This window comes from Henckelia pumila, chromosome 4 (genome assembly GCF_033568475.1).
Source record: "Henckelia pumila isolate YLH828 chromosome 4, ASM3356847v2, whole genome shotgun sequence".
Lineage (NCBI taxonomy): Eukaryota > Viridiplantae > Streptophyta > Magnoliopsida > Lamiales > Gesneriaceae > Henckelia > Henckelia pumila.
In genome coordinates this window covers 129,702,448-129,723,748 of record NC_133123.1, presented here as the reverse complement: position 1 = coordinate 129,723,748, position 21,301 = coordinate 129,702,448, and positions in this window count along the sequence as shown.

Sequence of the window (21,301 nt, the reverse complement as noted above, 5' to 3'; positions counted from 1 at the left end):
TAAATACCCATACCTAGAATAATCATCAGTAAAGGTAATGAAGTAGGTGTGGCCATATTGAGTACCAACTCTAAATGGACCACAAACATCTGTATGGATCAAATCCAACAGATTTTGACTATGCTCAGGTTTCCCCTTAAAAGGAGATTTAGTCATTTTTCCTTTTAGGCAGAATTCACAAGTAGGTAGAGAGTTAATATCAGACATATCAAACATGCCCTCTCTCACTAGCTTGTTCATCCTCCTTGAGGAAATATGACCTAGCCTAGCGTGCCAAAGGTTTGCCGGGTTTTGGCTATCTATTTTCCTTTTGTTTGTTGTTGCCGGTTTATCAACATAATTTATTGGAACATCTTTTAGTTTTAAGTTGTATAGATCATTTTCAAGTTGTCCATTTCCAATCAAATATTCATTCTTGTAAATATTGCAAATCCCATTTACAAAATTGCAAGAATAACCATCTCTATCAAGCATAGAAACAGAAATAATGTTTTTAATCAAATCTGGAACAAATAAAACATATATCAAAATTAACTTAAAACCGTTCTGCAAAATTAAATAAATATCTCCCACAGCTTTAGCTTCAACTCTGGAACCATTTCCGAGCCTCAGCTGGGTCTCACCCATTCTAAGCCTGCGACTTCTTGTCATCATTTGCAACTCATTGCAAATATGAGATCTACATCTAGTATCCAATACCCAAGAAGTAGTATTAAGAAAAACATTTATTTCAATGTAAAACATACCCTTTGCAGTTCGCAACTGCTCGAGGTATTCCTTGCAGTTACGTTTCCAATGACCGGGTTTCTTGCAGTAATGGCAAACTTGTTTAGACTTGTCCAATTTTGCATGTAACATTTTGCCTTGAGATCATGGTCCAACCATTTCTCTAGTTCGGCCAACCTTTCGGCAGTTACATTAGCCGGGGCTGTTTTCGGAGAAGCCTTTTCTAACACTTAGAAAATCTTTTCCGAACTTAGGACAATCTTGACTTTATGGAACCATTCCGTATAGTTGCGCCAGAAAGTTTGTTTTGTTCGAGAACATGTGGATTACGAATTCATTGTAATGAAATACTGAGTTGAAACAGACAATAATCGATGATTGTTTAATGAATTTACTAAGACATAAAATAGGCGAAATTTATTTTACGAATCTCACTCCCACTATTTTAACGATTTCACTACCCTCTAGTGAAAACGGGAAACTGTTTTCCTTAGTGAGAACATGGAGTCGAATTGACAAACTATGGTCCCGAATAATATCAGCCAACCATAATTTTCAAAAGGTAGAGCCCAATTGCTTCCAAAGAAACCTCCACGTTTTACCTCATGTCCAATAAGGGCCCAATAATATGACGCCGTTTATTGTGACATGTCAAGATGACCCATCAATATTAAGTTGTGATGGACGGTCGCCATGTGGATCCCCCAATAATATGAGCCGATCCCATGGGAGTTCCACCCAACTTACAACATGTGTCGATCCAATGTACAACTTTCCGACGAACGGGCCCCCCCAATAATATGAGCCGAATCGTATCCGCGGGTAGCATCTCATACATTGATCGTTGATGGAAGGTAGGAACATTTAAACAAATTTAAATTTCCTTTATTTATCTTGATATCAATTTTAAATCATATTTAAAATGAGGGATTTTATTTTAAAAATTTGTCTCATCGTTTTTTAAAATTTTGTATGCTTGCCGGATTCACACAATTATGTCTAAAACATGCATACAACTATAATATCACATATTATATAGGATGATCGATTCCATTTCTAATCGACCCGTGGTTGCCAATCACGAGTCTTAGTCCAATCCTAGGTAATATGCAGTATGCAATGCAATCTTATTACATTGAGCTTCCAATTTACATTTCTTCTGTCTTTATTGTCTGCTGGGCCCACCACCATCTTCAAATCTTCATCTCCCACTAAATCTAATGTATTTACAATAAATAACAATGACAAGTAGGGGATACATTTTTAAGGGGTGGGAACGGGCCATAAACCAAGCCCACTTTTATTACATATGACAATTCATATTGGGCCATAAACCAGGCCCATTAATAAAACCAACAACAATAAAAACAAATGTAAATTCCTAACATACACCTACAAAATTGGTCATGGCAATCGATCATCCTTATCCAATAACATTTAATTCAAAATTAATTTATTGGATAACATGCAATGGCAATTTAAATTTAAAAGGATAAAATCATATTTCATACATAAAATCTTATTTTACATACAAAATCATATTTTATCTTTTTATCAAATAAAATCATATTTTATCTATAAAATCCAATTTTATACATAAAATCATATTTTACTCAATATTTCCATAAGATCATATCTTATCATCAATTGTACCGAAAATAATTAATTTCAAAATTCAATTTAACGGATAAAATATTTAAATTTTCCAAAAATTCAAATTTATCCAAAAATCAATTTTAAAATTTTCGGACTCGAACAATTCGATCCGATGCCTCGTGGACCAATCAAAAACAATTTTCGATCGGACCAAAAATAGAATTTTAACATATTAAAATTTAATTTAAAAATTAAAAAATTAATTTTTTCCACGGGCCGCCCGGGACATTCCCGGGCTGCCCGCGCCCTAATGGGGTCGGGCCGGGCAGCGACCATCGCTGCCCCCCCCCCCCCGGGCAGCGATCCAATCGCTGCCCGGGTTTTTGCCCGAAATTTTTTTTTTTTATTTTTAAAATATTTATTTTGTTTTAAAAACCGAGGCTTAAAAAATTTTTGTACAATTGATTAATTTAATCGCTTGATCTGAGCAACCTGGCTCTGATACCACTGTTGGAGAACACGGCGATCAGATCATTCAGAATTGATACCCGGTGCAGCGGAAGTTTAAAAATTTTATATGGAACGATTCCATAATGGGTATCAAAACTTTTACGATTAAATTGTGTGTGTAAAAATTAAATAACAATTATAAATTTTTACCTTCAATCTCGAATCGAGATTTTGGACACCAACAGATTGCTCTGCTCTTGTTGTATATCCCTGGAACTGATGGACGAACTGTTCTTCAATCAGGTCCACGAACGGATATTTAATCCCTCTGATAGATTGCACTAGAAAATCTATCAGAAGTTTCTACGAAGAGATTAACGAATTTGATCCGTTAAACCAGACTGTAATTCAAAATTCACAGACTGGATTTTACCGAGCAGAGGGGGAAGGGGGCGGCCACTACTGAGAGAAAATAACTAGGTTTTTCGAAAATTTGTGACCTGTTGTGTGTAATTTCTGTACTGCAATAACTTATTTATAATGTAGGCCACTAACAGCTTAGAGCCCATTAGTCATAAGTTCAAGCCCGACAAGCAAAGCATGCATGTTCAGAAATTAATATAAAATTCATCGTGACTCCGATTGATAAACCAATTTCACCAATGTGCACAGAAACCATTTCTGCACCTTTTAAAGTCAAGATAAATTTTTCTGAATCCGAATTCAGTGATTTCCAAAAATGCTCATCCCTATGTCATTTTAGGAAATCTTACTCCTCTACTCATAATTAAGAAGTCCAACTTCTTTGTTCATTAAATTTAACTCTTTAAATTTAACTATCTCAACGGGGATTAAAAATCTATTACTCTATGTGACCCTCAATGGTTCAGGGATACAGCTAGCCGTGGGCTCACAACTCCTTGTGACTCGGAACAACAATTTCCGACTTGCCCATCGAATCATGGTAAGAGCGCCTAGCAACATCGCCCCATGATTCCCTAGGTATCACTGATAGTGCCTGCAAGAACCAATAGATTTTGGTTAGCGTACAGTACGGTCCATTCATCCATATATCCCGATCGAATCAACAACCATTGGTATATCGAGAGTCGTTCGAGATTCGATAACTATGCAATACATCTTGAAGATCAAATAGTGACATCGCATGTGTTACTAAGAAACCATTTCTTAAAACACATCATGTACTCTGGCCAGAGATTCGTCACACTAATATCTCCTCAGATCGCATAGGATATCCACACTCGCAAGTATGTGGTGAATCCTTGACAACAAAGCATCGACTCCTATATGTGTTGTAACTGTACCCAATCCCGACACCTGATGACCCCAATAGAGTCGGTAAACGAGTCAAAGCACAGTACTAGCATATAGAGTCTCAATGATGTTTCAAGTAGTAAGGACTAATGGTGTACAACCAAAACCGCGGACTATATCCACTCGATAAGTGATAACCACTTGGAAAGTCTGGATAGGGTAGTTCGATCATTCATCATATGAATATCCATTTGCATGCTTCGAACATCTCTATGTTCCTTACCAATGAAACGTGGTACTCGGCATCGCAAATGCTAGTCTCAAACTCGAGCGATCCTTATCCTTATTATCGGACGGCTCAATCGACTAGGAACAGTTTAGAATATACAGTGACTATAAGATGTGTTTCATGATAGACATCTCCATGTTCTACCACATCTTACATACACTATAGTATATTCAAGGTCTTTATCAAAACAACAATAGTATATCACAATATAACAATATGAAGAAAGATAAAGTCATTGCCGTTAATAAAAGTGTAAATTATATTAAACAAAAGATTGTTTATACAAAGAGTCATCAAAGCCCTTAGCCACAAGTTGGCTCACCGGGCACCCACTCTTTCAAACCTCGAGGCTGAAGCCGTTATGAATCGATCTATATCGAAGTCCTTATCTGATATTGGAATATTAGGAGTACTATCCCTGATTCTTCAAGGGATTCTTATCGTTGATAAAGCCGATTACTTTGCAGATTATGTTCTTCTGTTTGGACTTCATCTTATGAGACCAGTTCTTATTGATTGCAGAAGATATTGATTAGCGCTTTAGGACTTCTTATTTTCTTCTGGACTTATGATCTTCAGTGCCTGGAACTTCTTCTTATTGAGATTGTGGTATGTTATTGATCATAAGGATCCTTATTAGCTTGAGCTTCGAGAATGCTGAAGACGCTCGAGACTCAACGTCTGAATCTGGACTTTGAGCTCGCAGCGATCTTATTGATTAGAAGATCTGGAATCTATTTTCTTATGAGGATATTTCCATAATCTTATTGATCTTGGAAGGTGTAGTACTGGTTTTTCCGTACAGACTGGGTATGAGAAAGAAAAGATGATTAGAGACACTGAGGAATTTTTTATTGGAAATCTGATTCTATCCGGAGAGATCGAATGCAGTAGCGGATGCTCTAAGCCGAAAGATTTGTTTTTATTTTATCTACTATCGACTTTCTCCTTGATTGATGAATTCGGCACTTTTGGGTTAGAATTTGAAGCAGATAGGAGTTATATCAGCATTTTTCTTTTGAGCCGAATCGAAATTGACTGAGAAGATCAAGATCGTTCAGATATTTGATTTGACTTATTAGTATTCATTGAAGAAATTTAGAACTGAAAGCTGTCTGCAATTGATACCAGAAAGAGAACAACCGACGGTCTGTCGTACAGTTTATTCTGGTTCAGAATGGGATAGATATCATGTTTGATCGGTGGTGAGACTGGTGTTTTCTGAAGATTTTGACTTTCAGAGAAGAGTCAGAGATGAGAAGAGAGATAGAAATCGTCTCGGAGATTGATTGAATCATGCTAGAGTCTGAAGATGACGGGCGATCTTGCCTACAGAGTTGTTTTATTCCGTCTCTTCCTGGATTTCACGAGGTGTTTTCCGTCTTTTTATGCGGATTATCACCAGATTCTCGTTGTTGAATTACCAGATCAGAATTTCTTTTTCTCTTTAGCTGATGAGACCGGATTTGTTGAAGTGACGAATTTCTTGAGACAACTGATTCAGAGTATGACCGAATAGAGTAGCAGCTCCATAGCCAAACCGATTCAGTTGTGTTTGTTCAGTTGAGCAGATACAGATTTAAAGAAGCAGTTAGAAGAACAGAGTTTGTTTGGAGCAGTAAATTCAGATTTAGTCCTAAGAGAAGAATCTTTATTGCATTTTTGACTCCATCTCGTTCTTATGAGATTGAACCGTTTTGATTTCGAGGACGAAATCTATTTTTTAGAGGGGGAGAATTGTAACGCCCCAAATTTATCTTAATTGAGTTTAATCAAGATAATCAGAGATTACAGAGTTCAAGAGCCGACTTGATTTTGATCAGGGTCCTTTCTGCAAATTTTGGATTTTTTAGGGACTAAAATGCAAATTTGGGATTTGTTAGATATTTATTAGCCCTTTTGACTTTTAAATCCAATTCCCTTCCCCTCCAAGCCGCCTCCTCCCTCTCCAGACCCCATGGACATCCCTTTGAGCTTCCAGAATTCTTTTTGAGCTCGATCCGTCCGTTAGAAATTAATTCTGAAGGGAGATTAGCGATCACGGCAACGAGAGCTCCGTTTTATCGTAAGTATTTCTCCGATCAAATTCGTTCTATTTTTCGAATGTCGTTAGAATCGATTGAGTTTTGAGTATGTTGTTCTTGACAGAGTTTTGATCGTTTATTCTCAGTCGGTTTTGAATTTGAGCGTCGTTCGGAATTGTTGTGATTTTTGGAAGCCTTTGTTCGAAATTTGGGTTTGAGATTTATTGGGTTTGAACTTTTGTTGTGGTTTTAGCATTGTTATGAGTTGTTTGAGATGTTGTACTGCTGTCTGTATTTCCGGTTTGATCAGTTATAGCCGTTATGCCGTCAGTTTGAGTTTTGGAATATCAATCGTTTATATTGATGAGATTTTGGATTTAGGAGTTGGAATTGAGTTTGAATGGTTTGATTTGGATGGATTGACATTGGAATTCTTTTATATCTTCTTTCATATTCAGTTGCAGATTTTGGAGTCCAGAATTTACAGAATTCGAATCGTTGAAGAATTGATCAAGGTTTGGTATCGAGGTTACTTTATTCTTTGACTTGAATCGAATGATGTTTGATTGAGCCTTTTGTGCTTGTAGCTTGTCCAGTTTGCAGCTACGTCAATCAAAGAAGAGGTAAGAGACGACATTGTTTGGAATGGGACGAGTTCTCGAATCGGAGTTATATTCGAGAGTCCCGAAGAAATCATATACTTGCATGTTACTTGTTTTTACTTGAAATCAGTTAAATGAGTTATGTTGATATTGCATTCATATTGAGCCATTTTCCTTGGTTTTACGGGCAAGAGAGGTCCAGAGGAGTTAGATGTTCTATGGACTATAGTTGAGTGACATTGGTTAGCAAATTTTTACCAATTGTCGAGAAACACTCTCTATAGGTGCCCAGAGTCTAGAAGAGTAAAATATACACTGTCCACCTCGATCGAAAGAGTCGGTGTGTTGGTGATATTTTGTCCTCGGGATCCCAATTGAGAGAAGAGAACCTTTACCTTGTGATTATCCAGACTTGATAATCCTTGTTTTAAATACATGCATTGCACTTTATGCATTTTGATTTGGAATTATTGACATGCCATTGGAATTCTTGTTTGGTTGTTTCATATATCATGTTTGATATATTAATTGATATGCATGTTTTGTCTCTTTTACTGGGAATTGTATTCTCATCGGATTATCCGGCTGTTGTCTTGTCTTTGTATGTGTGCTTGGCAACAGGTGGGGTAGGACCGAGTCAGAGGCAGCATGGCTAAGGGTTGAGTCGATTAGAAGTGAGACTTGGTGTTTTAGGAGTTGAATTTATTTTCAAACTCGATTTGTATTTTGGATTGTAAACTTAGATTGAAAGCATGTTCTATTATTATTATTAAAATTTTTTTTCTAAAATCTAAACAAAACTTGAGGCAGAAGATATTTTTCCATAGAACGTGGGCACGCCTTGCTGAAAAACATTTTCTGAAAATTTTTAAGAAAAATTACAAAAAATTATAACTTTTTGCATAGTAGAGGATTTTTCATAGGGCTTAGGCACACCTTGTGAAAAATCTTTTTCTAAAATTTTTTTTTTCCAAAAACAAGATAAAAAAGATGATAAGTAAGAATAATAAAAAAATGTTGGGTTGCCTCCCAAAAGCGCAATTTTTTAGCGTCGTTATGCTCGACATTATCAATCCCCACAAGTTGTGGAATAATCAGGATTTGTTAACTCGATCTTCATCTACGACAGACTTTCATATTCATAGAGGACCTTCAGTCGATGTCCATTCACTTTGAAAATTTTCTCTATATCCAAAATAATTAAATAACAAGAACTTGAAAGAAATAATTATAAACACCGTTCCCCGGCAACGGCGCCAAAATTTGGTAGGCCTGTCGTTAGCCAACAAACTTAAAATTCATACTCCTTAACAAAACGAGTATAGCAGTGAGCATGGTCGAATCCACAGGGAACGGGTATTTATTTCTTTCAAGTAAATGTAATTAAAAGGGGGGTTTTAGTTTTGAATAAAAATAACAAATAAAAAAATAAACGAAAATTAAATAAATGAGATGAACAATTAAATAGATATGAACTTCAATAATTAAACAAACTCTAATTCAAGGAATTTCCGTATTTCAATTATATCACTGGTCATCGGCTAACAAATAATTTATTAATGCAGTTTCTAGCAATTAACCTTAAAATCATAGGGATAGCCACTAAGATTTTTTTTTTTCCTATTTTAATTGATCAAACCCTGCATCCAGTCAAAACTTATCAATAACCAACTGGGCACGATAGCGTTCCATATTGATTAAAAAAGCTTTCAGATTTGTGAAAACAGTAAATCCTAAAATATAACAATCGAGATAGCTGCAATTGTTAAACCTAGTTTCATAGATTTATTTAGATCAAATATGTTATGATAGCACAACACACATAATCTATCGCTACTCAAGTACCAATCATTCATGACAATTACGGATCACTGAATTCATGGATAGCATTCAAAAGACGTAAAACCAATTAATTTGTCAGATTAATTGACCTGCAACTTTCAGGAAATAAAGCATAAATCAACAAATACTAGAAACAAGCAAGAACATCAATTCAAACGCATAACCTCACATTGATGAATTGAAATACAGGAAAATATCCCTTGAATCATAAATAAAAACTTAGCCAAACATAGTTGGCTTCATAATTCTCTAGAAATAAAAAAAGATTAAAGCTAGAAATTATGAAGAGGAAAAGAAGAAAAAAATTCCTCTGTCTCTGGTGCAGAACGTGCAGAACGCAGAAAACAAAAATCTGTCTCCCTAAAAAAAACTAAAACTAATGTGTAAAAGCCCTAAGAGAAAAGAAAAAAAATAAAATCTAGGAAAAATATAAGATTATCTACAAGATAATCTTGATAGTTGTTTAAATAAAACAAATGTCTTACAATATTTATCCAAAATAAAATATTTTCTTAAAAAATTTTCCATAAATTAAATACCATATTTAGAATTCCTAAAATATGGTATTTTCTTCTCAAATTCTCAAATCTTCTATTCCCACAAAACAGTAACATCGTAGTAACACAGCGCGCCCACGCCTTGTTTCAGGACCTCTTCTAGTTTGCTCAATTTCTCAAAATTTCTCTTGGCAACTCCAAATATGATATAATTCAACTTTTTAGCCCAAATTTTGTCCAAGATCATCAAACTTCCTCCAACTACAAAACACAACAAAAATGCACCAATTAACATATGCAGAAGATAAAACCCCAAGAAATATGATATTAAAAATATAAATATTATGAACCTATCAGTGTGGGTGATGTGTGTGTGTGCGTGTATGAGTGTGTGCGTGTGTATGTGGATGCGTGAATGTGTGTGTATGTGTGTGAGTTTGTGTGCACTGTGTGTGTTTAGTGTGTGTACTATGTGTTTTTTGTGCGTGTGTGTGGTCCGTATTCTTGGCGTATTCAGGTCGGTTTTTCTTGGTTTTGATTTTTGTCTGTGTGTGTACGATTTTTAGTGTGTGTGTGCATGTGTTTTTGTGTGTGTGCATGTGAGTGTGTGTATTATTTGTTGTGTGTGTGTGTGTGTGTGTGTGTGTGTTCTTGAATTGATAATTGGGATAAAGAAGTGAGGAAAAATATTTTATGACTTGCGGTAAAGTTACGACAGAGGTTGACGGCGTGTTGGATATGGCCTTCGGGTCATAACGTCCCGTTACATGAGGTTGACGGAGTGTTGGATAAGGCCTTTGGGTCATAATGTCCCTTCACATGACGGAGTGTTGGATAAGACCTTGGGTCATATTGTCCCATCAAACCTGGATATCCTTGTATAAGATTGATCAAGCGACCATTTATAAAGCAGAGGAAAGTTTCTGAGACACAGGTCACAAGAAAATATTTTATTTTGTAACATAAGTTGAGGTGTAAAGTTGAAAGTTGAGGTGTCTTCTTTGCGATGTGTTTGATGTGAGGTTTGAATGTTTAAAGGAAGGGTTGAGGAATGTGTGCGTGTTTGTGCATGCTTGATTGTTTTAAAAGTTTTAAGTACTGAAAGATGATGTTTAAAGTGCAATTTAAAGTTATAGAGTTACTTACATATTTTTTTTACTTCAGGATATTTTTTGCTGAGTCATTAGGCTCACTAGACTTTATCGTTATAGGTGATGAGGAGTAAGGCGGTGCTGTCTGACGAGAGGTGGTGGGCATGTGGCGGCGCAAATCATGACCATGCAGCTTCCGCAAATGTTTTTAAGAACAGTTTATGTTTTTTTAGGCAAAAACTTGTAATTTTATTAATTGTACTCATTCATTACAAGTCTAACCAACCACGAGGGAAACTCACCATTCATTTAAACAAATGATGATTGGGAGGAAGAAGAATAAACAATAATATTATGAGCTACAGAATTCGCCGTGCGTCGAACATGAAGAATATTAGAGATTGAAGTTTCTTGCAACCTTTTTCTGATCTATGCAGCACACATACCCTGGTAGCCCAGATCGTCCTGATCAGCCGTGACTTCATGCACCGCCAATAAAGAATTCGAAGCCACCTGAACATTTCTGAATCTCTTTTCATACACGAGCTTGACACCTTCTAAGATAGCTAGAAGTTCACCATAAACCACCGAGAACGGTTGATTAATTTGTTTACCAAACGCCAGTAGGAGTCTCCCTTGCCAGTCACGTATGACTCCACCCATACTAAATCGATTAAGATTCACGTTCACGCTTGCATCAACATTCAGTTTGAACATGTGCTCAGTTGGCGGTACACATTGTGTCTCTTTCTTACTTTTTAACTCCACATTAGAGCTCCCCAGCCTTATTCGTGATCGGCGGAAATTTGCCAGTAGTGCCAAACTCCAAGAGATATTATCCGAAAGTTGATTTCTACCCTCACCATGAATACGGTTCTGTCTCTCCTTCCAAACTTCCCAACCATGCATAGAAAAATCCCCAAATTCAGATTCAGTCAAATTATCCTTCATCCACATGTAGCAATCGAGCCCATCATCACCCTTAAATCCTTTCAATAGATTTGCAAAAGGTGTTTGTTTCCAAAACTTTTTTATGGACTCGCACCTGATCAGATAATGACAAGTTGAGTCATAAGGAAAATCACCTGACCAGTTACTTTTCCGGACTGTCAGATTATTTTCATATCTGCCTTGGGAGATTTATTTAGCATATGCAGTATTTGAATATTTTGGTTGAGTAAAGTTACTGGATTTCTGTCAGTTATTTTTAAAACGTAGTTTTATTTATTCATGTTATTCCCACCCCGTTTATTATTATTATTATAATATATTGTTTATTAAAAAAATATTCAAAAAATTTAATTATTTATTATTTTAAGTTAAGAAAATAGAAGACGTTACATCTTTAAGTATTTATAAGAGAGAATGTCCAACGTTTAAAAATCTAGCCGGTGAGAATATTTTCCACAAATAGCGACCATGCACCAGAATGCACCATGCATGTGTCTTGGTATTCTTTTCAAATATAGTACAGACCGTACAAGGCAATTGTAATGTAGCTAGATATGATAATACAGACTTTAAAATATTTTCAAAAAATTGTCTTACAATTGAGTTGAATTACGAACTCGGTTGTTAAAAATTTTCTTGTGAGAACTGATCTGGTCAGACGGAAATACTCTCGGCACTAAATTGAACTTGAAACTAAGGCAGACTAAGAGTGACAATAAGTAAAATTAAAGGAAACAAAATATTTTTTATGGAAGTTTGAAACTAAAACTTTTACGTCTCCCCTTCTTCTGTTTCCAGAAAGATTTCACTAGAAGAATTTCATTTATACAATATTTTGCAAAAACCCAATCCAATTAACCATTAACTGGAACTCCTAGCAATACAATCTCAAAATCAAAACACTTTCTGATAGAGTTACAAAAAAAATAAATGCTATTTTATGATCTTCGAAGCTTGACGGTGTATCACAAGTTGATCACTGAAGTTGATCTGATATATCAATAAGCGTGTGATAGCAGCTCGAAGTATTCGATCTGGTTCTTTGCTTGAGTGAAGTTTGTAAGAGCTTTAGGAACACTTGTTTGCTTGACGATTCAAAAGTTCAGGGAGCTGCAACTGAGTACATCTTAAATCATTTATAGGAGAGAATGTCCAACGTTTAAAAATCTAACCGATGAGAATATGTTCTACAAATATCCGACAATGCAACAAAATTCACTATGTGTCTTTATCTTCTTTCTAAATATAGTACAAATCGTACGAGGAAATTGTAATGTAGCTAGATATGGGAATTGTTGGAGAACGCGGCGATCAGATCAATCAGGATTGATACCCGGTGCAGCGGAAGTTTAAAAATTTTATATGAAACGATTCCATAATGGGTATCAACCTTACGATTAAATTGTGTGTGTGTAAAAATTAAATAAAGATTATAAATTTTTACCTTTAATCTCGAATCGAGATTTTTTGGACACCAACAGATTGCTCTGCTCTTGTTGTATATCCCTGAAACTGATGGACGAACTGTTCAATCAGGTCCATGAACGGATATTTAATCCCTCTGATAGATTGCACTAGAAAATCTATCAGAAGTTTCTACGAAGAGATTAACGAATTTGATCCGTTAAACGAGATTGCAATTCAAAATTCACAGACTGGATTTTCCGAGCAGAGGGGAGAAAGGGGGCGGCCACTATTGAGAGAAAAATACTAGGGTTTTTGAAAATTGTGACCCTGTTGTGTGTAATTTCTGTACTGCAATAACTTATTTATAATGTAGGCCGCTAACAGCTTAGGGCCCATTAGTCATAAGTTCAAGCCCGACAAGCAAAGCCCGCATGTTCAGAAATTAATATAAAATTCATCATGACTCCGATTGATAAACCGATTTCACCAATGTGCACAGAAACCATTTCTGCACCTTTTAAAGTCAAGATAAATTTTTCTGAATCCGAATTCAGTGATTTCCAAAAATGCTCATCCCTATGTCATTTTAGGAAATCTTACTCCTCTACTCTTAATTAAGAAGTCCAACTTCTTTGTTCATTAAATTTAACTCTTTAAATTTAACTATCTCAACGGGGATTAAAAAATCCATTACTCTGTGTGACCCTCAATGGTTCAGGGATACATCTAGCCGTGGGCTCACAACTCCTTGTGACTCGGAACAACAATTTCCGACTTGCCCATCGAATCATGGTAAGAGCGCCTAGCAACATCGCCCCATGATTCCCTAGGTATCACTGATAGTGCCTGCAAGAACCAATAGATTTTGGTTAGCGTACAGTACGGTCCCTTCATCCATATATCCCGATCGAATCAACAACCATTGGTAAATCGAGAGTCGTTCGAGATTCGATAACTATGCAATACATCTTGAAGATCTAATAGTGACATCGCATGTGTTACTAAGAAACCATTTCTTAAAACACATCATGTACTCTGGCCAGAGATTCGTCACACTAATATCTCCTCAGATCGCATAGGATATCCACACTCGCAAGTATGTGGTGAATCCTTGACAACAAAGCATCGACTCCTATATGTGTTGTAACTGTACCCAATCCCGACAGCTGATGACCCCAATAGAGTCGGTAAATGAGTCAAAGCACAGTACTAGCATATAGAGTCTCAATGATGTTTCAAGTAGTAAGGACTAATGGTCTACAACCAAAACCGCGGACTATATCCACTCGATAAGTGATAACCACTTGAAAAGTCCGGATAGGGTAGTTCGATCATTCATCGTATGAATATCCATTTGCATGCTTCGAACATCTCCATGTTCCTTACCAATGAAAAGTGGTACTCTGCATCGCAAATGCTAGTCTCAAACTCGAGCGATCCTTATCCTTTTTATCGGACGGCTCAATCGACTAGGAACAGTTTAGAATATACAGTGACTATAAGATGTGTTTCATGATAGACATCTCCATGTTCTACCACATCTTACATACACTATAGTATATTCAAGGTCTTTATCAAAACAACAATAGTATATCACAATATAACAATATGAAGAAAGATAAAGTCATTGCCATTAATAAAAGTGTAAATTATATTAAACAAAAGATTTTTTATACAAAGAGTCATCAAAGCCCTTAGCCACAAGTTGGCACACCGGGCACCCACTCTTTCAATCTCCCACTTGCCCTAAAGCCAACTAGTCATACTACGTAGACCCATTGCTTCACGATGTTTGTCAAATAATGGTCCTGGCAAGGGCTTAGTAAGTGGATCAGCGATATTGTCTGCAGAGGCCACTCTTTCGATAGTGATGTCTCCTCTTTCCACAATCTCCCGGATGATGTGGTATTTCCTCAATACGTGTTTGGATCTTTGATGAGACCTTGATTCCTTTGCCTGAGCAATGGCACCCGTGTTGTCACAGTACACCGGGACTGGACCAAAAACTTCAGGAATAACGCCCAACTCTTGGACGAAATTCCTCATCCAAACGGCCTCTTTAGCAGCAGCTGATGCTGCAATGTATTCTGCCTCAGTGGTGGAATCCGCTGTGGTGTCCTGCTTGGAACTCTTCCAAGAGACAGCACCGCCATTGAGCATGAACACAAATCCAGAGGTTGACTTCGAGTCATCCACGTCACTTTGGAAGATAGAGTCGGTATAACCTTCCAATTTTAGTTCTCTTCCTCCATATACCATGAACATATTCTTAGTCCTTCGTAAGTACTTAAGAATATCCTTCACGGCTTTCCAATGCATTTGACCGGGATTAGCTTGATATCTGCTCGTGACACTCAGAGCAAATGCTACATCCGGTCTGGTAGATATCATCCCATACATGATACTACCTATGGCTGACGCATATGGTACATGTGTCATTTTCTCTATCTCTTCATCCGTCTTGGGACACATAGACTTGGATAGAAAAACTCCATGACACATGGGTAGATGTCCTCTCTTGGACCCATCCATTGAAACCCATTTCAATATGGTGTCGATGTAGGTTGATTGAGTGAGTCCTATCATTCTCTTAGATCTATCTCTATAGATCTGTATCCCTAGAATATAGGATGCCTCACCCAAATCCTTCATCGAGAATCTACCTGATAACCATATCTTTGTTGACTGCAACATCCCTACATCATTCCCAATAAGTAGGATGTCATCAACATAAAGTACTAAGAATGTCACAGCATCCTTAACTACTTTCTTGTACACGCATGGTTCCTCCGGGTTCTTGATGAAACCAAAATCCTTCATTGTTTCATCAAATTTCTGGTTCCAACTTCTTGATGCTTGTTTTAGACCATAAATTGATCTCTGAAGCTTGCATACCTTATGCTCGCTTCCCATGGATGTGTACCCCTCAGGCTGCTTCATATAGATTTCTTCCTTAATGTCTCCATTAAGAAAAGCAGTCTTCACATCCATTTGCCATATCTCATAGTCATACCAAGCAGCTATGGCAATAAGGATTCTTATGGACTTGAACATTGCAACTGGTGAAAAGGTTTCATCATAGTCAACTCCTTGTCTTTGAGTATAACCTTTCGCCACCAATCGCGCCTTGTAGGTCAATACCTTACCATCAGGCCCAAGCTTTCTCTTGTAGATCCATTTACACCCTATTGGAACAATTCCATCGGGAGGATCTACTAAAGACCAAACTTGGTTTGTATGCATCGAATCTATTTCCGACTGCATAGATTCAAGCCATAAATTTGAATCCGCATCAGAAATTGCTTCCTTGAAGTTTCTTGGATCACATCCAATATCGGGTTCATCTTGATCCCCTTCAAGAAGAAGACCATATCGAATAGGAGGTCTAGAAGTCCTCTCGGATCTTCTAGGTACAGGCGTGTCTATCAATGGTTCCTGAGGTGTAGGATCGTTATTTTGTATTTCGGGTTCTTCTCAAATTTCTTCGAGTTCCATCATCTCGCCTTTCTTATCCAATAAGAACTCCTTCTCCAAGAAGTTGGCATTCCTTGAAACAAACACCTTTGTTTCAGCAGGATAATAGAAATAATATCCGATTGAATTCTTCGGATACCCTACAAAATAACATAAGCTGGATCGACTATCCAACTTATCTCCCACTGTCCGCTTCACGTAAGCAGGACATCCCCAAATCCTCAAGTACGAATACTTAGGAGCTTTGCTATTCCATAACTCGTATGGTGTTTTGTCCACTGCTTTAGTGTGGACGTTGTTTAACAACAATACCGCCATTTCAAGCGCATAGCCCCAAAACGAAGGTGGAAGCTCAGTGAAGCTCATCATGGACCGAACCATGTCCAACAAAGTTCGATTACGACGCTTTGATACACCATTAAGATGTGGTGTCATAGGAGGAGTCCACTGAGAGAGAATCCCATTCTCTTTTAGATAGTCCAAAAACTCGGTACTCAAGTATTCTCCACCTCGATCCGATCGAAGTGCTTTAATACTTTTACCTACCTTGTTTTCTACTTCAGCCTTGAATTCTTTGAACTTTTCAAATGCTTCAGACTTATATTTCATTAAATATAAATACCCATACCTTGAATAATCATCAGTAAAGGTAATGAAGTAGGTGTGGCCATATTGAGTACCAATTCTAAATGGACCACAAACGTCTGTATGGATCAAATCCAACAGATTTTGACTACACTCAGGTTTCCCCTTAAAAGGAGATTTAGTCATTTTTCCTTTCAGGCAGGATTCACAAGTAGGTAGAGAGTTAATATCAGACATATCAAACATGCCCTCTCCCACTAGCTTGTTCATCCTCTTTGAGGAAATATGACCTAGCCTAGCATGCCAAAGGTTTGCCGGGTTTTGACTATCGATTTTCCTTTTGTTTGTTGTTGCCGGTTTATCAACATAATTTATTGGAACGTCTTTTAGTTTTAAGTTATATAGATCATTTTCAAGTTGTCCATTTCCAATCAAACATTCATTCTTGTAAATATTGCAAATCCCATTTACAAAATTGCAAGAAAAACCATCTCTATCAAGCATATAAATAGATATAATGTTTTTGACCAAATCCGGAACATATAAAACATCTCTCAAAAATAACTTAAAATTGTTCTGCAAAAATAAATGTCTCCTATAGCTTTGGATTTATCTCTGGAACCATTCCCAAGCCTTGACTGGGTCTCACCCATCCTTAGCCTATTACTTCTTGTCATCATTTGCAACTCATTGCAAATATGAGATCTACATCTGGTATCCAATACCCAAGAAGTAGTATTAAGAAAAACATTTATTTTAATGTAAAACATACCCTTTGCAGTTCGCAACTGCTTGAGGTATTCCTTGCAGTTACGTTTCCAATGACCGGGTTTCTTGCAGTGATGGCAAACTTGTTTAGACTTGTCCAATTTTGCATGTAACATTTGGCCTTGAGATCATGGTCCAACCATTTCTCTAGTTCGGCGAACCTTTCGGCAGTTACATCAGCCGGGGCTGTTTTCGGAGAAGCCTTTTCTAACACTTAGAAAATCTTTTCCGAACTTAGGACAATCTTAACTTATGGAATCATTCTATATTGTTTGCGCCAGTAAGTTTGTTTTGTTGGAGAATAGAAACATGTGGATTACGAAGATTCATCATAATGATATACTGAGATGAAACAGACAATTATCGATGATTGTTTAATTAATTTACTAAGACATAAAATAGGCGAAATTTATTTTATGAATCTCACTCCCACTATTTTAACGATTTCACTACCCTCTAGTGAAAACGGAAAACTGTTTTCCTTAGTGAGAACATGGAGTCCAATTGACAAACTATGGTCCCGAATAATATCAGCCAACCATAATTTTCAAAAGGTAGAGCCCAATTGCTTCCAAAGCAACCTCCACATTTTTACCTCATGTCCAATAAGGGCCCAATAATATGACGCCGTTTATTGTGACATGTCAAGATGACCCATCAATATTAAGTTGTGATGGACGGTCGCCATGTGGATCCCCCAATATTATGAGCCGATCCCATGGGAGTTTCACCCAACTTACAACATGTGTCGATCCAATGCACAGCTTTCCGATGAACGGGCCCCCCCAATAATATGAGCCGGACCGTATCCGCGGGTAGCATCTCATACATTGATCGTTGATGGAAGGTAGGAACATTTAAACAAATTTAAATTTCCTTTATTTATCTTGATATCAATTTTAAATCATATTTAAAATGAGGGATTTTAATTATGAAAATTTGTCTCATCATTTTAAAATTTTGTATGCTTGTCGGATTCACACAATTTTGCCTAAAACATGCATACAACTATAATATCACATATTATATAGGATGATCGATTCCATTTCTAATCGACCCGTGGTTTCCAATCACGAGTCTTAGTCCAATCCTAGGTAATATGCAGTATGCAATGCAATCCTATTACATTGTGCTTTCAATTTACATTTCTTCTGTCTTTATTGTCTGCTGGGCCCACCACCGTCTTCAAATCTTCATCTCCCACTAAATCTAATGTATTTACAATAAATAACAATGACAAGTAGGGGATACATTTTTAAGGGGTGGTTACGGGCCATAAACCAAGCCCACTTTTATTACATATGACAATTCATATTGGGCCATAAACCAGGCCCATTAATAAATCCAACAACAATAAAAACAAATGTAAATTCCTAACATACACCTACAAAATTGGTCATGGCAATCGATCATCCTTATCCAATAATATTTAATTCAAAATTAATTTATTGGATAACATGCAATGGCAATTTAAATTTAAAAGGATAAAATCATATTTCATACATAAAATCTTATTTTACATACAAAATCATATTTTATCTTTTTATCAAATAAAATCATATTTTATCTATAAAATCCAATTTTATACATAAAATCATATTTTACTCAATATATCCATAAGATCATATCTTATCATCAATTGTACCAAAAATAATTAATTTCAAAATTCAATTTAACGGATAAAATATTTAAATTTTCCAAAAATTCAAATTTATCCAAAAATCAATTTTTAAAATTTTCGGACTCGAACAATTTGATCCGGCGCCTCGTGGACCAATCAAAAACAATTTTCGATCGGACCAAAAATAGAATTTTAACATATTAAAATTTAATTTAAAAATTAAAAAATTAATTTTTCCCGCGGGTCGCCCGGGACATTCCCGGGCTGCCCGCGCCCTAATGGGGTCGGGCCGGGCAGCCCGGCTGCCCCTAGGGCAGCGACCACCGCTGCCCCCCCCGGGCAGCGATCCAATCGCTGCCCGGGTTTTTGACGTAAAAAAAAAAAATTTATTTTAAAATATTTATTTTGTTTCAAAAACCGAGGATAAAAATTTTTTGTACAATCGATTAATTTAATCGCTTGATCTGAGCAACCTGGCTCTGATACCACTGTTGGAGAACGCGGCGATCAGATCAATCAGGATTGATACCCGGTGCAGCGAAAGTTTAAAAATTTTATATGGAACGATTCCATAATGGGTATCAACCTTACGATTAAATTGTGTGTGTGTAAAAATTAAATAACGATTATAAATTTTTACCTTTAATCTCGAATCGAGATTTTTTGGACACCAACAGATTGCTCTGCTCTTATTGTATATCCCTGGAGCTGATGGACGAACTGTTCTTCAATCAGGTCCACGAACGGATATTTAATCCCTCTGATAGATTGCACTAGAAAATCTATCAGAAGTTTCTACGAAGAGATTAACGAATTTGATCCGTTAAACCAGACTGCAATTCAAAATTCACAGACTGGATTTTCCGAGCAGAGGGGAGAAAGGGGGCGGCCACTATTGAGAGAAAAATACTAGGGTTTTTGAAAATTGTGACCCTGTTGTGTGTAATTTTTGTACTGCAATAACTTATTTATAATGTAGGCCGCTAACAGCTTAGGGCCCATTAGTCATAAGTTCAAGCCCGACAAGCAATGCCCGCATGTTCAGAAATTAATATAAAATTCATCATGACTCCGATTGATAAACCGATTTCACCAATGTGCACAGAAACCATTTCTACACCTTTTAAAGTCAAGATAAATTTTTCTGAATCCGAATTCAGTGATTTCCAAAAATGCTCATCCCTATGTCATTTTAGGAAATCTTACTCCTCTACTCTTAATTAAGAAGTCCAACTTCTTTGTTCATTAAATTTAACTCTTTAAATTTAACTATCTCAATGGGGATTAAAAAATCCATTACTCTGTGTGACCCTCAATGGTTCAGGGATACATCTAGCCGTGGGCTCACAACTCCTTGTGACTCGGAACAACAATTTCTGGCTTGCCCATCGAATCATGGTAAGAGCGCCTAGCAACATCGCCCCATGATTCCCTAGGTATCACTGATAGTGCCTGCAAGAACTAATAGATTTTGGTTAGCGTACAGTACGGTCCCTTCATCCATATATCCCGATTGAATCAACAACCATTGGTAAATCGAGAGTCGTTCGAGATTCGATAACTATGCAATACATCTTGAAGATCTAATAGTGACATCGCATGTGTTACTAAGAAACCATTTCTTAAAACACATCATGTACTCTGGCCAGAGATTCGTCACACTAATATCTCCTCAGATCGCATAGGATATCCACACTCGCAAGTATGTGGTGAATCCTTGACAACAAAGCATCGACTCCTATATGTGTTGTAACTGTACCCAATCTCGACACCTGATGACCCCAATAGAGTCAGTAAACGAGTCAAAGCACAGTACTAGCATATAGAGTCTCAATGATGTTTCAAGTAGTAAGGACTAATGGTGTACAACCAAAACCGCGGACTATATCCATTCGATAAGTGATAACCACTTGGAAAGTCCGGATAGGGTAGTTCGATCATTCATCGTATGAATATCCATTTGCATGCTTCGAACATCTCCATGTTTCTTACCAATGAAACGTGGTACTCTGCATCGCAAATGCTAGTCTCAAACTCGAGCGATCCTTATCCTTATTATCGGACGGCTCAATCGACTAGGAACAGTTTAGAATATACAGTGAC